This window comes from Botrytis sinoallii (assembly GCF_014898435.1).
Source record: "Botrytis sinoallii strain Bc 23 chromosome Unknown BSIN_008, whole genome shotgun sequence".
Lineage (NCBI taxonomy): Eukaryota > Fungi > Ascomycota > Leotiomycetes > Helotiales > Sclerotiniaceae > Botrytis > Botrytis sinoallii.
In genome coordinates this window covers 431,641-448,582 of record NW_024066035.1, presented here as the reverse complement: position 1 = coordinate 448,582, position 16,942 = coordinate 431,641, and positions in this window count along the sequence as shown.

The following is a 16,942-nucleotide window of genomic DNA, read 5'->3' as shown; positions in this document are numbered from 1 at the left end:
CGTTATAGAATATAGCAACTCCCCCAGAAATACTTTTCCGATTATATCGATCACTTGTTTAGTTTGTGTTAGTAAAGACTTTTATAGTATCTACTGATAGGTTATATTCTTTTACGATTTGGTATTGTACTCCCTCAGGTCTGTATTTGAGTTTCTGAGTGATTGTAGCTCTCAGGTATCGCATTAAGTTCTTTACTCCTATTCCATAGCATTTCGCTGGCTTTGCTATGTACTATGACAGTCAGCCTAACACGAAGGAGATGTCTGGTCTTGTGTACACCATTAAATGAATAAGACTACCTATAGCTTATTGGTATTCAGTAACATCAATCAGTTCATCGTCTTCTATAGCAGATTGTAGGTATGAGTAATCAGTAGCAAATATCTTCTTAGCATGATACTAAGCATATAAGATTCCGAATTTTGTGAGCATAGCTTCCAGATATTCTTCTTAGTTTAATATGAGAGATTTGTTTGCTCGATTTCTTATAACCCTAATACCTAGAATCTTGCTAATCTCTTTTAGATTCTTAGTATTGAAGTGCAATGAAAGTATTGTAGAAAACCAATTGAGTTGATCTTTTGAGGTCGAGGAAGCAATTATGTTATTAATGTATATTAGCAGATTGAGTTAACGAGTAGTGTATGTATAGAGATACGGATCAGCGAGACTTTGGGTGAAGTCTCAATTGATCAATTGAGACTTTAGAAGTTGACTTCAATTTCGTTTAGCTTGTTTAAGATTATATAAGCTTCTCAATGCGCGTAAGATGTATCTATCTGATACCTTAAGTCCCTGAGGTGGTGTGAGGTATATCTCTTTCTTGAGATGGGATTCTGTAAAAGCATTCTTTATATTGAAGTGCCAGTATTCCGAGTTCTCTTTCGTAATGATCGCTAAGAACAAGTGGAGTATATCGAATCGCATTGTAGGAGCAAAGGTTTCGTTGTAGTCTTTTTCGAGAATTTGATTAAAACCTTTTGCTACTAATCGTGCCTTGAACCTCTCGATCTTATTGTTCTTTGTTTTTATTGTGAATACCTATTTTGTTGAAATAAGGTTCCTTTCTTTCGGTAGAATATATTCTTTTCAGGTGCTATTTGCAATTAATGAATTAATCTCTTTTTCAATAGCTTGCTTTCATTTTTTTCTATATTTGGGGTTTGAGACTGCTTGATGATATGTAGTAGGAATGGGGATTCCTAAAATCTGTTCTACAGAAAAGGCTGTATCCTTGTCTGTAGGGTTTCCTAAGATTACTTGTAGGTTTTCGAATAGTTTTGTCTTAATACTTATATCGATCCTTGGTGTAAGTGATATAGAGATTATAATATATTTGATAGTATTTCTATCTGGGTTTGCTATAAGCATTGCTATCATTGCTCTGATCAGTTTCTGGATATGCTCGTCTGATCTATTGTTATCTCGCTTGCATTTTCGAAAAGAGTATCTTTCAGAAGTATTTATATCCATAAATGTGATTGGGGTTTCGGTTGAGGGTTGAATTATAGGTACAGCATTTGATATCTCTGTCTCCATTATTCCTGGAGGTAGTATTGGGTTCTCAGATGGATTGATTTCGATGATATTCTTTTCGCTATCTTTATTGAATTCCTGGATATTGTTTATTTTAAGTGTGCTGGGGATTATTATCTTTAGGGTCTCGGGGATAGCAGTATCTTGTAATGAATCAGGTGGGTATTCTGGTTTCTCTTGTACTTTGTGAGGTCTACCTTTAGGTCTTTTATCAGGAATGATATTCTCTGTACCTTGAGGATCTGATACTGAGTTCTTTATTCTCAAGTTTAGATCTCCTTTCTTTTTGGATTTGTTTATAATCATTTGGCTTACTTATATAGTATAGCTTAGTTCCGGTAAGTATATTCTAATATGTCTATTAATTGTGATCGAGTATTCTATAAAGATGCCTTCTCGAGTTGTATCTTGTAATTTGTTGTATTATTAATCCTTTGGAATTGTCTTTAGATTGATATATATATAACACTTGCTTTCCTATATTCTATAATGACTAATATTGAGGTTGATCTTGTGAATACTTCGATTAGGCTGATTACGTTGTTGTTGATGATCGGTTTAGTGTTTGTTCTGTTCCTACAATATATATTATATTCAACAACTTCGTCCCAGAATTCCAATAGCAATCTGGATTCCTTTAGTATAGCTCTCATATCGGCTTTAACAGTACCAATGTTTCTCTCGGCAGCTCTATTCTGATAAAATGATATTATAGTTGTTAATTCTAATCGGGTCCCAGAATTCCATTCTTTAACAGCTTGGATTAGCTCTGGTGCATTATCAGTCCGAGCAGCTACTATCTTGTCACCAATACCAAATTCCAATTCGGTTTTCCATTTCTTCAATCTTAATATAACTTCATCTTTTGTTTTTAGAATCAAAATCCAATTCACTCTTATCCAGCTGTCTATAATCAATAGGAAATAGCGGTTTCCTCATAATGATCTTGGAAATGGGCCAGCGATATCAAAGTGAATAAGCTCTAATCTTTTTGTCTTGTAGGAACTGAGTTGTTTCGGGATTAGATTCTTCATCTTGATAAATATACAAACTTCGCATACAAGAATCTTGGATAGGACTTTGATCGGCTTTCCCAATATAATAACTTTATAAAGATTCCGTATTTTCTCTAAGCCAAAATGATTAAATCGTTTATACCATAATAGATAAATTTCTAAATCCTTTTTGGTTTTGTTTGAAGAGATATTTAGAATGGTTTCATTTAGCTCAATATCACTAATGATCTCTATACTCGATAAAACGATATCTTCATATCCTTTTGCGATATCCGAGATTATATAAATTCCTTTATCCATTTTTGCTTTGATAATATTTATTCCATTCTTTCGAAAGTATATACAATCTGAATTGAACCTGCCCTTAAATCCAGCTTCACAGATCTTCTTGCTAGAGAGGAGATTAACTCCTAATCCCGATATATACAACGTTTTTAAAAGTAAAACTATACCCTCATTTTCCAGCTCTATTGCAGCAGTACCTATCCGATTACAGTATATAACTTCCCTACCGACTTTTATTATCTTTCTCTTTATCTTCTTAATATTTCTAAAAAGAGAAAGTTAATTAGATATATATAAGGAAGCACTAGTATCTGTATATTAATGAGAAGGGATGATTTTACGGACAAGTTCTTTAGATATATAGCATTCTTCGTTATCAGATTCTTTTTTGCTTTCTGATAAATCGAGATCAACTGAAAGGCTTTCGCTATCTGCAAGATAAGCTTGGTTGTTTTTTTTAAAAAATGACATTTTAATTATCTTTTTAAGTATTGCTCTTTATTACTGGGCTTTGTAGTATTTACGGATCAGAGCTTGTGCAAGTGAGAGATTTTTGTAATTGTGTAAAAAGTATTTTTTTTATTTATATAGGTGATAAGCAAAGGATTTTATATTATTATTTTATTCTTACTTTCCAAATGGGCTTGATCCTCTACATTCTCTTTATCGATCCGGGATTATATACTTTCCATTAGCAATATAAGCTTGTTCTGTCTCTTTGATACTGAATTCTTTAGTTATAAGATACTTAATCTTGTCTTCGACTGTTAGTATGCTTTAAATGTTTATAATATCGATTATTATTTGATAATCAATTGGTAGGCTTCTTGTAAGAACTAAAAGAGAATTTGATCTTTATATAAATCTTTGAATGCAGGATTGGCTGTACTAAACTTGCATCGATATTCCTTAAGCTTGTTTTAGACTTCAATAATAATCATCTCCAATTGATTTGAGGATTTGAAAATAAATATCTAGATTATTGTTAGATACAAGTTTGCTGTAATATCACTTATTCTCGAGTATTTGGATTTCAGATAATTCTATAATGTATATACTGTATCGTATTCATCGACTAGCGCTTCATCGTTATCGCTGAGCAATTTATACATATATAAAAATACACTAGCTTCATTCTTTAAATATATAGTTTTCTTTTCAATATTGAATCTAATACACATTATCATAGCACTTTTAGTGATCGAGAAGATCTCAGTGCCATCGATCTCCATCCCAAGTTCTCCGATCCTTATATAATCCTAAAATGTAAATTCAATTGTATAAAACCAATCCTTTCCTCTCAATTGTATTTTCATTTGCCGAAACCATCTCTTATAAATCTCTTAAATAAAAATTGGAATATGTTTAGCTTGCTTTTTGATATCGTCCATTTTGATATCTATACAAAGAATTTGCAAAGTTTTTCCTTTTTTTTTTTTTTTTTTTTTTTTTTTTGTATAAACAATACCACACAGATTTATGATTGTAAATATATAAATGTAGATAGTACCATATGCTCTTCAACTCCGCGAGTTAGTAGTGATGATCGATTGTAGTACCACATACTGATCGTAAAGTAATGCCACACACTCTTCAACTCCGCGAGCTGGATATAAGGTAGTGCCGCGTACTTTTCAGCTCTGTGAGCTGAATATAATATTAATCACATCAATTTTATTCAGAGGCTATACTAACTGGGTCTCATAACCTATTAGAAGATTGGGTGGAAGAGGCCTCTATATTGACTATATAGTTATACGTATAAGCATATTGATCTCCCCATAGTATTATATGAGGGGATCAATATGCCTGTCTATGGTTCGTCTAATCTAGCCCATTTAGGTAGCTGTATTACTAATCACTACACGTGCTTAGCACCAGTAACTTCTATTCCTTTTAACACTTTACACTAATAAATTATGCGAGTATCTTGTCAATAAGAGATAAAGGATATCTATCTTTACATATTAAAGAATTGAATAATCGGAAATCTATATAGAATCTTAAGTTTCCATTCAGCTTTCTTATAAAGAGAATCGGTATTATAAACGATGCTTGATTGAGTTTTATAAATCCTTTGGCAAGGTTCTCTGTAATATATTCTTTAACAACCTCAAGCTATTCGAGCAACATCTTATACAGAGAATTGTATTTAAAAGCTTTTTCACCTTTTCCTTCAAGTATAATCTTGTGATTATATAACTAAGAGAGAGGTAGGATATCGGACTTGCGCTTGGAGAATGCTTGGTGATATTGCTGGTAAACTTCGGGGATTGGAGGTTCCGTTTCAACATCTGTAATAATGCGATTGAAAGTAGTAATAGTTTTTGGTTTAGAATTGTTTAAGGCAGTAACTATGGTTGAGATTCGATGATTGTTGTCTTAATTAGATTTATAAATTGAGATGATATTATCAATCTCTATATATATAATTATAAAGATCTCATAATCCTTATTTCTCTTACAGATAAGTTGAAATTGAATTAGCTTGAGTGTATAAATATTGAATATATTGAAGATATAAAGTGGGAGGAATTTATAAATAGATTGAATAAAGATTTGATTAAAAATAGATTTCTTCTTTAGATTAACTGGAATCTGAGCTTCGATTACATCTGAGATTATTATATTAATTTCTTGAGGAGGGATAATAAATATTTTAGGTATAATCGGTGCTATAATTGGTTATCTATTATTAAGTTGGTGGTACATTTCTTCTAATTAGGTGTTTCGATTGTCAGTATCTTTCTATTTTAAGTAATTGATTCTGGGTTATTAAAGATTGTTTCTGATTAAAAGTATATTTTTTGATAAGGAAATAGTAAAAGGATGCTTGGGAGGCCATTCAAGGTGTTAGTTAAAACAATCAACTTTAATTCGGGTTTTTGTTAATTATTTGTAATCTAGGATTATACTATGTAAACCCAAATCAGTAATGAGAAATGGCAAATAAGATTATTGTCGAACATTAATTGTGAAATTAAGAAATGTGAAATAAGTGATAGCTTTATCTTGTATATCATTGTAGCTTTTGACTTCAATTGGTGGTTCGAGTAGTATAAAGTGGGGTTTGAATATAGGGAATAATAATAAAAGGAGTATTTTATCGATAAAAGCAAAGCCATTCATTCTGAAATCTATAAGAGATTGAGTATTATATAAATATCCGTTTTTCGAAAGTATATATAATAGATTTATAGAATTACCTCCTATTAGTTTTATCAAATTGAGGAATCTTATATCCCGGATTGCGCTTAGGAGGGAATTTCTATCTAAACGTATTGATTTAAACATTAGTTTTCGGCAATGTAAGCGGATTTAACAGCTTCTACTTATACTTCTTGGTTTACATTCTTCTTAGCATTCTTTTCTACATCATAAAACTCTTTATCTTCTCCAATCTCTTAAATCTCGGCCATAGCATTTATATTATCTATACATAACATGAAACTGCGATTCACTCCCAATACAAAAACAATAGTATTACAATTGAAATTGTTTCCTGGAGATAGAGTATTGTTTGGCTTGAAGATTCCTGTATAGCCAGTAGGAGTGTGAGGAGGATATTGGGTATGAAACTGAGTAGATGGATTCGAATTATTCGATAAGCGGAGAGTGCTTTTAGGGATAGTCGACGAATCGGTATTACTAGATAGCTTTCTAAAAGATATCTTTTTAGTTGTTTTGTAACGATTGTATTCTCGAAGTGTAACTTCGAGTTCATCAATCTCAGTAAGCTTGATAACCAGGTTCTTAATAATATAGTATTTATTGATATAAAGGCTAATAGTTTATTAAAGAAAATCGGATATTTTTCTTTCCAGATTGTAGAGGAGAATTATCGGATTGATGATTTCTGTCTATATAGCTAATAGTCTAAATCTGCAATACTATATTAGGAAATTTCCTCGTTGAGTATTATTAGGTATAACCTAATATTCATACTTAGTTTGTGTATAATCAATTTCGATCGGGTTCTTGTAAATGGCTGTGAGCTGATTGATCAATTGCTATCCTGTCAAATAGGGGACTTGAATATATAGCAAGAATACATATTCTTATACCTCTCTTTCTATTTGATTTATTATATAAGATTATTATTATACTTTCGAGATAAGCAAATTTTTGTAAAGTTCGAGTTGCTTGGTGACTAATAGTTGTTAGAAGTTTGCTTTCAGCTTTACACTATTTTTGAATTTGAATAAAAGATTAATGAGCTTCGAAATATATAGATACTCTATTATAATAATAAATGAATGAGAGTGGAATATTTGGTGAATTTGTGAATTGTTTAATAAAGCAATTGGATTTGAGAGGAGTTTGCTATTAATATTTGAAAAGGATTATTACAAAGATTAACTTTACGAGCAGGGGTTTTTCTTGTTTTTTCTTTTTTTGATAATAGAAGATACCCTTTCAATAAAATCGATTGAAATATCAGGAGTCTGGACTTTACAATTCGTAAGGGAATCTATATAATGTTGCTATTGATATCTTGAAGGTTGAAATGAGTAAGCAATACTAAAACTACACTGTAGCAATTCGTCTTTGAGTCTTGCAATTTCGTTCCGTAAATCCTCAAAGTCTTTAAGGGTCGGTACTTGTTCTTTTTGTAATGGGAGAGTGTACATCGGTATACTACCCTCAAGAGTTAATATTTCGATTGAGGAATTGTTTCTAGACTGTTTACTTTTTCTATATTTATCAATATTTATATTAGAATCATAAGAACTATAACCATTGCTTTGTTGAGATTGATTATTATCAACTAGAAGTATTCAGTTGATGAAAGAGGGAGAGTGATAGAATCTCTTTGAGGTAAATAGGTTGGATATGATAGCAGTACTTGTAATTCTGTATGTTGAGGGTTTGTTATCTTCCGTTGAGTAGATTTACTCGGAATCAGCCCTTTTCCTATAAGTGATATCGAACATCCTCGATATACCCAAGAAGGTATTATGGTTATAAGATATTATTTGATTGGCCATCAGATAGCCGTGTGATTGTATAGTGAGTTGTAGATAATGTGACATTTTGCTTTAGAAGAACTGCAAGAGCAGGGTACAATTTATCCTTAAAATCTACAACTACAGAATCGGGAGCAAAGCGCTCGTAGAGCACTCCTATATACTAGCTATATACACGTGATCGTGCACGTGCGCAAGCGCGCACGTGGGCGATCGCAGCTGCGATTGGATGCGATCCGTGACAAATTCCATATTAACATAACTAGAATAACCATCAACAATAAATAGATGATATCTTTCATCTACTTTTCGACATATAACAAGATCGAATACATTTATAAGCTAATATAGGCCAAAAGTATTCGATAACCACCCATTACTTGAAGCTTCAAAATAGACTTTATCCTTCTCCCCTACATCCTGAACCCATATATCTTATAGATCCCCTGAATCTCCTTTATAAATAAAAGCAGAAAGAAGAACTATCCCATCAACACATATAGCTGTTAATAGGGTAATAAACTCTCTTGATCCATCTTACCTAGCTTTTGTCACTCTACCTCTATTATAAACACTAACACTCATTATCCTCTTCATAATCCTCCCCATACCAATTATAAAGCCCTTTTTATCCCAATTATATATCTCTCAGCCATATATCATATTTTATAATCACTTTTATCAACTAAATTAAAAAAAGAGGGATATTAGTAAAAGCATTTTAAATAATAAAGATTAATAACAATAGAAAATAGTTTAAATCAGATTATAAAAGTAATCAAATATAGTAATATTATTGGTTTTTATATACAAATTATTAATGTAACAAAGATATCGACTTTTAAAACATATTAAATACCTCTTAACAAAATTGCTAATCCAGTTTTTTCCCACCTCTCTGCCTAGGATTTCTTCTGCAAGGTTTCTGATTATACAACTTATAGGAGAAATAAATCTCTATATCAGCTTATTAATTTGATTAACTAAAACCTCCTCCTGATCACTAGAAAGTGTTTGTTTCGTATCAAAAAGGAACTGTTTTCTCGAGATGGTTTTACCTCTATACCGCCGGAAAAGCATGAATCGATCAATTTTAAAGAAATTAGCTGTCTAAATATATTTAAAAGCTTGAACCCCTTTCAAATAATCTAATACAAACTCTATACAAGCCTCTAAAGGTATATCATCAATATTTGAAGTCATAATATTGATATTTTCAAAGTCATGCACATAGTAGGGATATGCACATAGTGGAGAAATCGGTTATAGAATTACAAATATTACTATTATATCCAACCCATTTATCTCAAAGGGACTCCATCGCTTTCCTCCTCTCGCTAATCAAACACCCCCAGTTAATAATAGTTAATCTTAATAAAGTAATGGTTACAGTTCTTACAATTCTAATATAAATACTAATAAATATAGAAAGGGTAAATAGTCTGAAAACAACTTCTCGATTAAGACATTAACTCTTAAGAGTAATATGTTGATATATATTTTTCTATTATAAAAGAACAAATACTAACCCTTAAAGACTTTAAGGATTTATAGAATGAAATTGTAAAACTCAAAAACAAATTGCTATAATATAATTTTAGTATTGCTTATTTATTTCAACCTTTAAGATACCAACAACAATATTATACAGATTCCCTTGCAAATCGTAAAATCCGGATTTCTGATATTTTAATTGATTTTATTAAAAAGGTATCTTCTATTATTGAGAAAAAGAAGAATAAGAAAAACCCCTGCTTACGAAGTTAGTTTTTGTAATAATCCTTTTCGAGTATTGATAGCAAATCCCTTTCAAATCTGATCGCTTTGTTAAACAATCTACAAATTCATCGAATACCTTATTCTCGTTTATCTATTATTGTAATAAAGTGTTTGTATATTTTAAAGTTTATTAATCTTTCATTTAAATTCAAAAATAATATAAAGCCGAAAGCAAGCCTCTGATAACTATTAATTACCGAGCGATTCGAACTTTATAAAAATTCGCTTATTTCAGAAGTATAATAGCAATCTTATATAATAGATTAAATGGAAAGAGAGATATAAGAATATATGTTTTTATTGTACATTTAAGTCCCCTATTTGATAGGATAGTAATTGATTAATCAGCTCACAGTTATTTATAAGAATCTGATTGAAGCCGATTATATACGAATTGAGTATAAACACTGGGTTATGTCTAATAATATTCAACAAGGAAACTTTCTAGTATAATATTGTAGGTTTAGATTATTAACTATATAGACAGAAATCACCAATCCGACAACTCTTCTCCACAATCTGGAAAGAAAAATATCCGATTTTCTTTGATGAGCTATTAGCCTTTATATCAATGAATACTATATTATTGAGGATCTGGTTATTAAGCTTATTGAGATCGATAAATTCGAAATTACGTTTCGAGAATGTAATCGTTATAGAATGATTAAAGAGATATTTTTTAGAAAGCTGTCTAGTAATATTGATTCGTTGATTATCCCTAAAAGCACTTTCTGCTTATTGAGTAATTCGAATCTATCTACTCAGTTTCATATCTAATATCCTTTTCGCATTTCTATTGGCTATATAGGAATCTTTAAGTCAAATAATACTCTATTTCTAGGAAACAATTTCAATTATAGTACTATTACCCCCGTATTAGAAATGAATTGCAGTTTCATATTATATACAAATAATATAAATACTATAACCAAGATTCAAGAGATTAGAGAAGATAAAGAATTCTATAATATAAAAGAGAATATTAAGAAGAATATAAATCAAAAAATACAAGCAGAAGCTGTTGAGTTTGTTTGTATTACTGAAAACTAATGTTTAAATCAATATGTTTAAATAAAAGTTCCCTCCTAAGCACAATCCGGAATATAAGATTCCTCAATTTGACAAAACTAATAGAAAGTGATTCTATAAACCTACCATATACACTTTCGAAAAATAGATATTCATATAATATTCAATCTCTCATAGATTCCAAAGCGAATAGCTTTGCTTTTATCGACAAGATACTCTTTTTATTATTATTCCCTATATTCAAACCCTGCTTTATATTACTTAAACTATTAATTAAAGTCAAAAGCTATAATAATATACAAAGTAAAACTATTACTTATTTCATATTTCTTAATTTCATAATTAATATTCGACAATAATCTTATTTATTATTTCTCATTACCGATTTGAATTTATATAATATAATTCTAGATTGCAAATGATTAATAGAGATTCGAATTAAAGTTAATTGTTTTAATCAATACTTCGAATAATCTTTCGAATATCCTTTTATTATTTCCTTATCAAAAAATATACTTTTAATTAAAAACAATCTTCAACAATTCAGAATCAATCATTTGAAACAAAAAGATACTGACAATCGGAATACCCAATTGGAAAAGATGTACTACCGATTTGATAATAGACAATCAACTATAATACTAATTGTATTTGAAATACTTATTACCTCTTCTCAAGAAACTAATATAGTAATCTCAGATACAATCGAAACTTAGGTTTCAGTTAATTTGAAGAAGAAATCTATTTTCAATCAAATCTTTATTCAATCTATTTACAAATCCCTTCCACTTTGTATCTCTGATATATTCGATATTTATACATTCAAGCTAATTCAATTTCAACTTATCTATAAGAGAAGCAAGGATTATGAGATCTTTATAATCATATGTATAGAGATTGACAATATTATCTCGATTTACAAATCTAGTTAAGATAATAATTATCGAATTTCAACTATAGTTGTTATTTTAAATAATTCTAAACCAAAAACTATTATTATTCTCAATTGTATTATTATAGATATCGAAATAGAATTTCCGATCCCCAAAGTTTATTAGCAATATTACCGAGCGTTCTTTAAACGCAAATCCGATATCCTATCTCTCTTTCAATTATACAATTACAAAATTATATTTGAAGAAAAAGATGAAAAAGCTTTCAAATACAATTTCCTATATAAGATATTGTTTGAATAACTTGAGGTCATTAAAGAATATATTATAGAGAATCTTGTCAAAGGATTTATAGAACCCAGCCAAGCACTATTCGTAGTGCCGATTCTTTTTGTGAAAAAGCCAAATAAAAGCTTAAGGTTCTATATAGACTTCCAATTACTTAATTCTTTAATATACAAAGACAAATACCCTTTATCTCTCATTGATAAGATACTCGTACAACTTGTTGATACAAAAATATATATCAAATTAGATATTCGATAAGCGTTCTATTGTATCTATATAAATCCAGCTTCCAAAAAATATATTATCTTCCGTACTCGATATAATTCCTACAAATACAAAGTTTTACCTTTTGGATTGATAAATAGCCTTATGATTTATTAATAATATATAAACGATATCCTATTTGATTATTTAGATAATTTCTGTATTGCTTATCTTAATAATATTCTTATATATTCTGAAAACAAAAATAAACACAAAGAACATATCAAATATATTCTCGAACGACTTGAGTTCGTTAGCCTTCAGGCAAATCTCAAGAAATACAAATTCAATATCAAATATATAAAGTATTTAGGTTTTATTATTTTTATAGATAATGTATAAATCAATCCAGAAAAGATTGAAATAATCGCTATTTGGACTTATTTTATTATTATAAAGGGTATCTAATCGTTCTTAGGTTTTTGTAACTTTTATTGCTGATTCATTAAGAATTACAATATAATAGTAAAATCTTTTTATAAACTTATAAAAACAAATATCAAATTCCATTTCAATAAAATCTATTAAATCGCATTTAATATACTCAAAGACAGACTTATCTCTACTTCTCTTTTACAGTATTACAATTATACACTATTTTGTATACTAGAAACCAATATATTCGATAATATAATCGCTAATATGCTATTTCAAAAGTATAGTAATGAATGATTATTAATTGTTTATTTTTCGAAAACGATAATCGCTGTCAAATTAAACTATAAAGTTCATAATAAAGAAATACTTATAATCATCAAATCCCTAGATTACTAAAAAGCCGAATTTACTGGATTCTTATATCAGATCAAAGTGTATATTAATCATAAAGCACTTAAATACTTTATATTTATTAAATAGCTAAATGCTCGATAAATATACTGAATAGAACTACTCACTAATTATAACTTCATTATTATATATTATACTGAAAAAAACAATCTACTTATAGATACACTTACATACTGTATTAACAAATTGGATTAATAGAATAATATTAAAAAGAAGAATTATCTTCAATAATTTATAAAAAATGATCAAATGGATATAAAGATCATATACGAATTTCTATAATAAGATCTGGATGTAGTTGTAAATATCGATATATATACAATCATATCACTTTTCGATATCATAAATCACATCATTGAAGCAAATAGATTTTATTCAAATTTAGAAGCTCTATATATTTAGATTATCAAATTGTATAAATATTTTATGCTCGAAAAAGGATTCTTGTTTTATAACAATCGACTTTATATACTGGATATCGAAAATCTGCGAATCTATTTGATTTGTAAAGTTTACGATTCAGTTTCTACTATATACTCTAATATCAAAAAGATCTATACTCTCTTAGTTAATCAATATTATTGGAAGAATATAAATGATATAATCGACTAATATATACGGAATTGCTATAAATACAAACGCAGTTTTATATCAAGAGATCGCATTTCCGGTCTCCTCCACCCGCTCCCGATCTCTATACAAGTATAGCAATATATCATCATGAACTACTACAGTTTCAATAAGAATAAATACAGTTACAACAATATATTTGTTATTATCGACCGATTAATCAAATAAGCTATTTCGATATTCTGTTATAAATCAATCGATTCAAGAGATCAGGCCCGCTTGTACCTATATTATATATATAAATACTACAGTACCTCGAAGATTATAATCTCTAATTGTAGTTCTTAATTTATATTCAAATTCTAGTAAGAATTCAATAATATCTTAGGAATATAAATCAAGTTATTTATTATTCATTATTCGCAAACTAATAATCAAACTGAGATTTATAATCAATATCTCCAATAATACTTGCAATTTTTTATAAACTATTATCAAAATAATTAGTCTGAATTCCTATTAATAATAGATTACATTTAACTTATACTTCCCTATAAATTATTAAGTAATCAAATCCTATACAAAACCTTATATAACTATCTATCCTACAATCCCTAGGATTGGAAACTCGATTTCACCATACCTATCAACAATTTGAATATAACCAATACTAAAAAATATGCTAAACACAATAAACTAGTATTCAATCGAGCAAAAGAAAATATCTTGTATATATAAAAAAAGATATCTTGATTAGTCAACTCATATTGCCATTTAATCGACTTCGATATGAGAGATTATATATAACTCAGTATAAGGGACTTTCCGATATAATAATTATCCAAAAAACTGGATTACCCTATTCAAGATAGATTCAAGATTATTGGTTGGACTGGAGATTCCTTCCAATTGGATTTACCGTTTATTATGAAAATCCACTCCGTATTCCATCTAACAAATTCCGTAAAATAATAAATAATTCATTTCTTAAATAAATCCTCAAACCATCACTCTTAATAAATATCACCAATAATACCAAATAAAAGTAAAGCGTATTTTAGCTATAAAAAAAGTATACCGATAGTTTTAAATATAAAGTATTATAACTGAATATCAATAACAATCTCACCTAATACCCTACCTCTAACTTAAAAACTACTTTGTATTACCTTTGTAACTTTTACCTACGAAATCCTACTCTACTAAAACCCCCTATGTATTTATTAGAATGGATTTGTTTTTATAAGAATAGAAAGGATAATTACAATTTTACAAATAATAATTAATATATAAATAAAAAAGATAGAAAGAATTTTTTTAATTTATTATTATAATAAAGAAAATCCTAATCATATAAAAAGCTGAAAGCGATTGGATAAAGATGAAATGTCAACAAAAAAAGTCTTTTCCCTTATTCAATAAACTTAAACCAAACTAAAAAGAAAGTTTCTATAAATATTAATAATTATAGTCAGACAAAGTATAATAGCAAAGACTGAATAGTTTAAATCGAAATACTAATCGAGTCCCTAGCCAATAGTGATAATAAGTATATACAGAACAATTACAAATTGAAAGACAAAACAATTATTGATCATAATATATATAACAATAAGGCTAAGTCTGTGCTTAGTTGTATCCAATTATTTGTGAGTTGTTGAAAGCTTTGCTTTTATTTGAATTAGAATAAGCTAATGCTACTATTCCAATTTGTCTCTCTATATTATAATCTTTGCTATACAATGCTTTGCAGCTTTTCGAATAAGAGTAAAAGAAAGCATTTTTTTCGAAATACAATTCTTTAGCTTCTTTTGTATATCAAACTATCTCAAGAGTTAATTTTACTAAAAACTGATAAAATTATAATTTATCTCTACTATATTGCTATATTCAATAATAACTAATCAATATTAAAGAAATATTTTATATATATCTTTATCAAACAAGTACTTATATTTATATTTGCTAATTAGATAAAGTAGATAGTGAAATTAATCAAACAATTATCCAGAAAGTCGATAGTAGATACTATCTCTCTTATTGAAAACACAACTATATATACAACTAGTATAAACCTAATTATCCTTCTGAACACATTATTCTCATTGTAATACCATCTTTTTTGATAACCTTTTATTTGGAGATCTTTATTTATTAATATCAACAAAGCTAACACTTCTACAACAAAATATATTGAATTTGCAACCAGATTGACTTTGATACAAAACCTCTAGAATATCTTTCTCAATTATCTCGCCATCATTTTCGAGATTACAAAAATGATATATCGCTATAGTCAACTTGTTAGTGAACTTTTTTTATAATTATTAATATAATCGATTAAGGGATTATATTCTTTCTCCAAATTCTGCCTCGAAAAACAATAGAATAAATATATCCAATAAATATATTGAAGATCGACTCTACTCTTAGGTACATTGTCTTCGGCATTTGTAATTATATTTGTTAGACAAGCTGACCATAAGCTAAAGATATTAAAAGAAAGTCTCATTTATATATATCTTCATTATTTAATTTATTTTCCTTATTATCCTCTTTCTTATCAACAGAATCATTACTATTCTCATTACGACTCGACTCTTTTTCTTCCTTAATAGAATACTTGTCTTGTATAATAAAAGAGGCAGATACTCTTTTTACTGTAAACTATAAAAAAGTATATCAATAAAATAAATATAAAAGAAAAATAATTAATTTATTGTTGTATATATGTTCTCCCGCTACTTTAGCTATACTAATAACAACTTGTTCTTGCTACTACATTTTCTTAATGATGTGGAAGGTATATTGATTATTAATTGAGGGATACAAAGAAAATAAGTAATCAAAAAAGATTTGGAAGAGAAAGGGAAATTCGGGCGATTTATATACTTTGAAGGCTTTATGCTGTTACTAGATTACAAAACAGTTTCCTTTATTTCCTATACGCCTTTCCATTGCAAAAAAAGCAAAATTTACACACACACCTGTTTACCATGCCATACTATAACATAAACAACAACGCCTTATTGGAATTGCCGATATATCTACAGATTAGGTAATTATAAAGCTTAAGGGTAAGCTTTTTCGAAAAAGAAGGTAATATCACGGATTGCACCCAATCACAACTGCAATCGCTTATATACACACTTGCACATATATATAATCACATATATATAACTAGTATATAAAAGCGCTCTACAAGCACTTTGCTCCTAATTCTGTAGTTATAGATTCTAAGGATAAATTGTACCCTGCTCTCGCAGTTCTTCTAAGGCAAAGTGTCACAATTATCCCACAATTAGCCCAACCGTAATGCCCCCTGGGAGGCTCGCCTATACGGCCCGGTTGAAAATTACTAATAATAATAATAATAATAATAATAATAATATAGATTGTTTTGATAATCTGAAATATTCATATAGTGATTAAATTAATAGATTTATCAAAATATATATCAATTATATTTCAAAGATTGAATTCTTTATAACTTTTAAACTATAACGTGTTTTATCACCGAGTGGA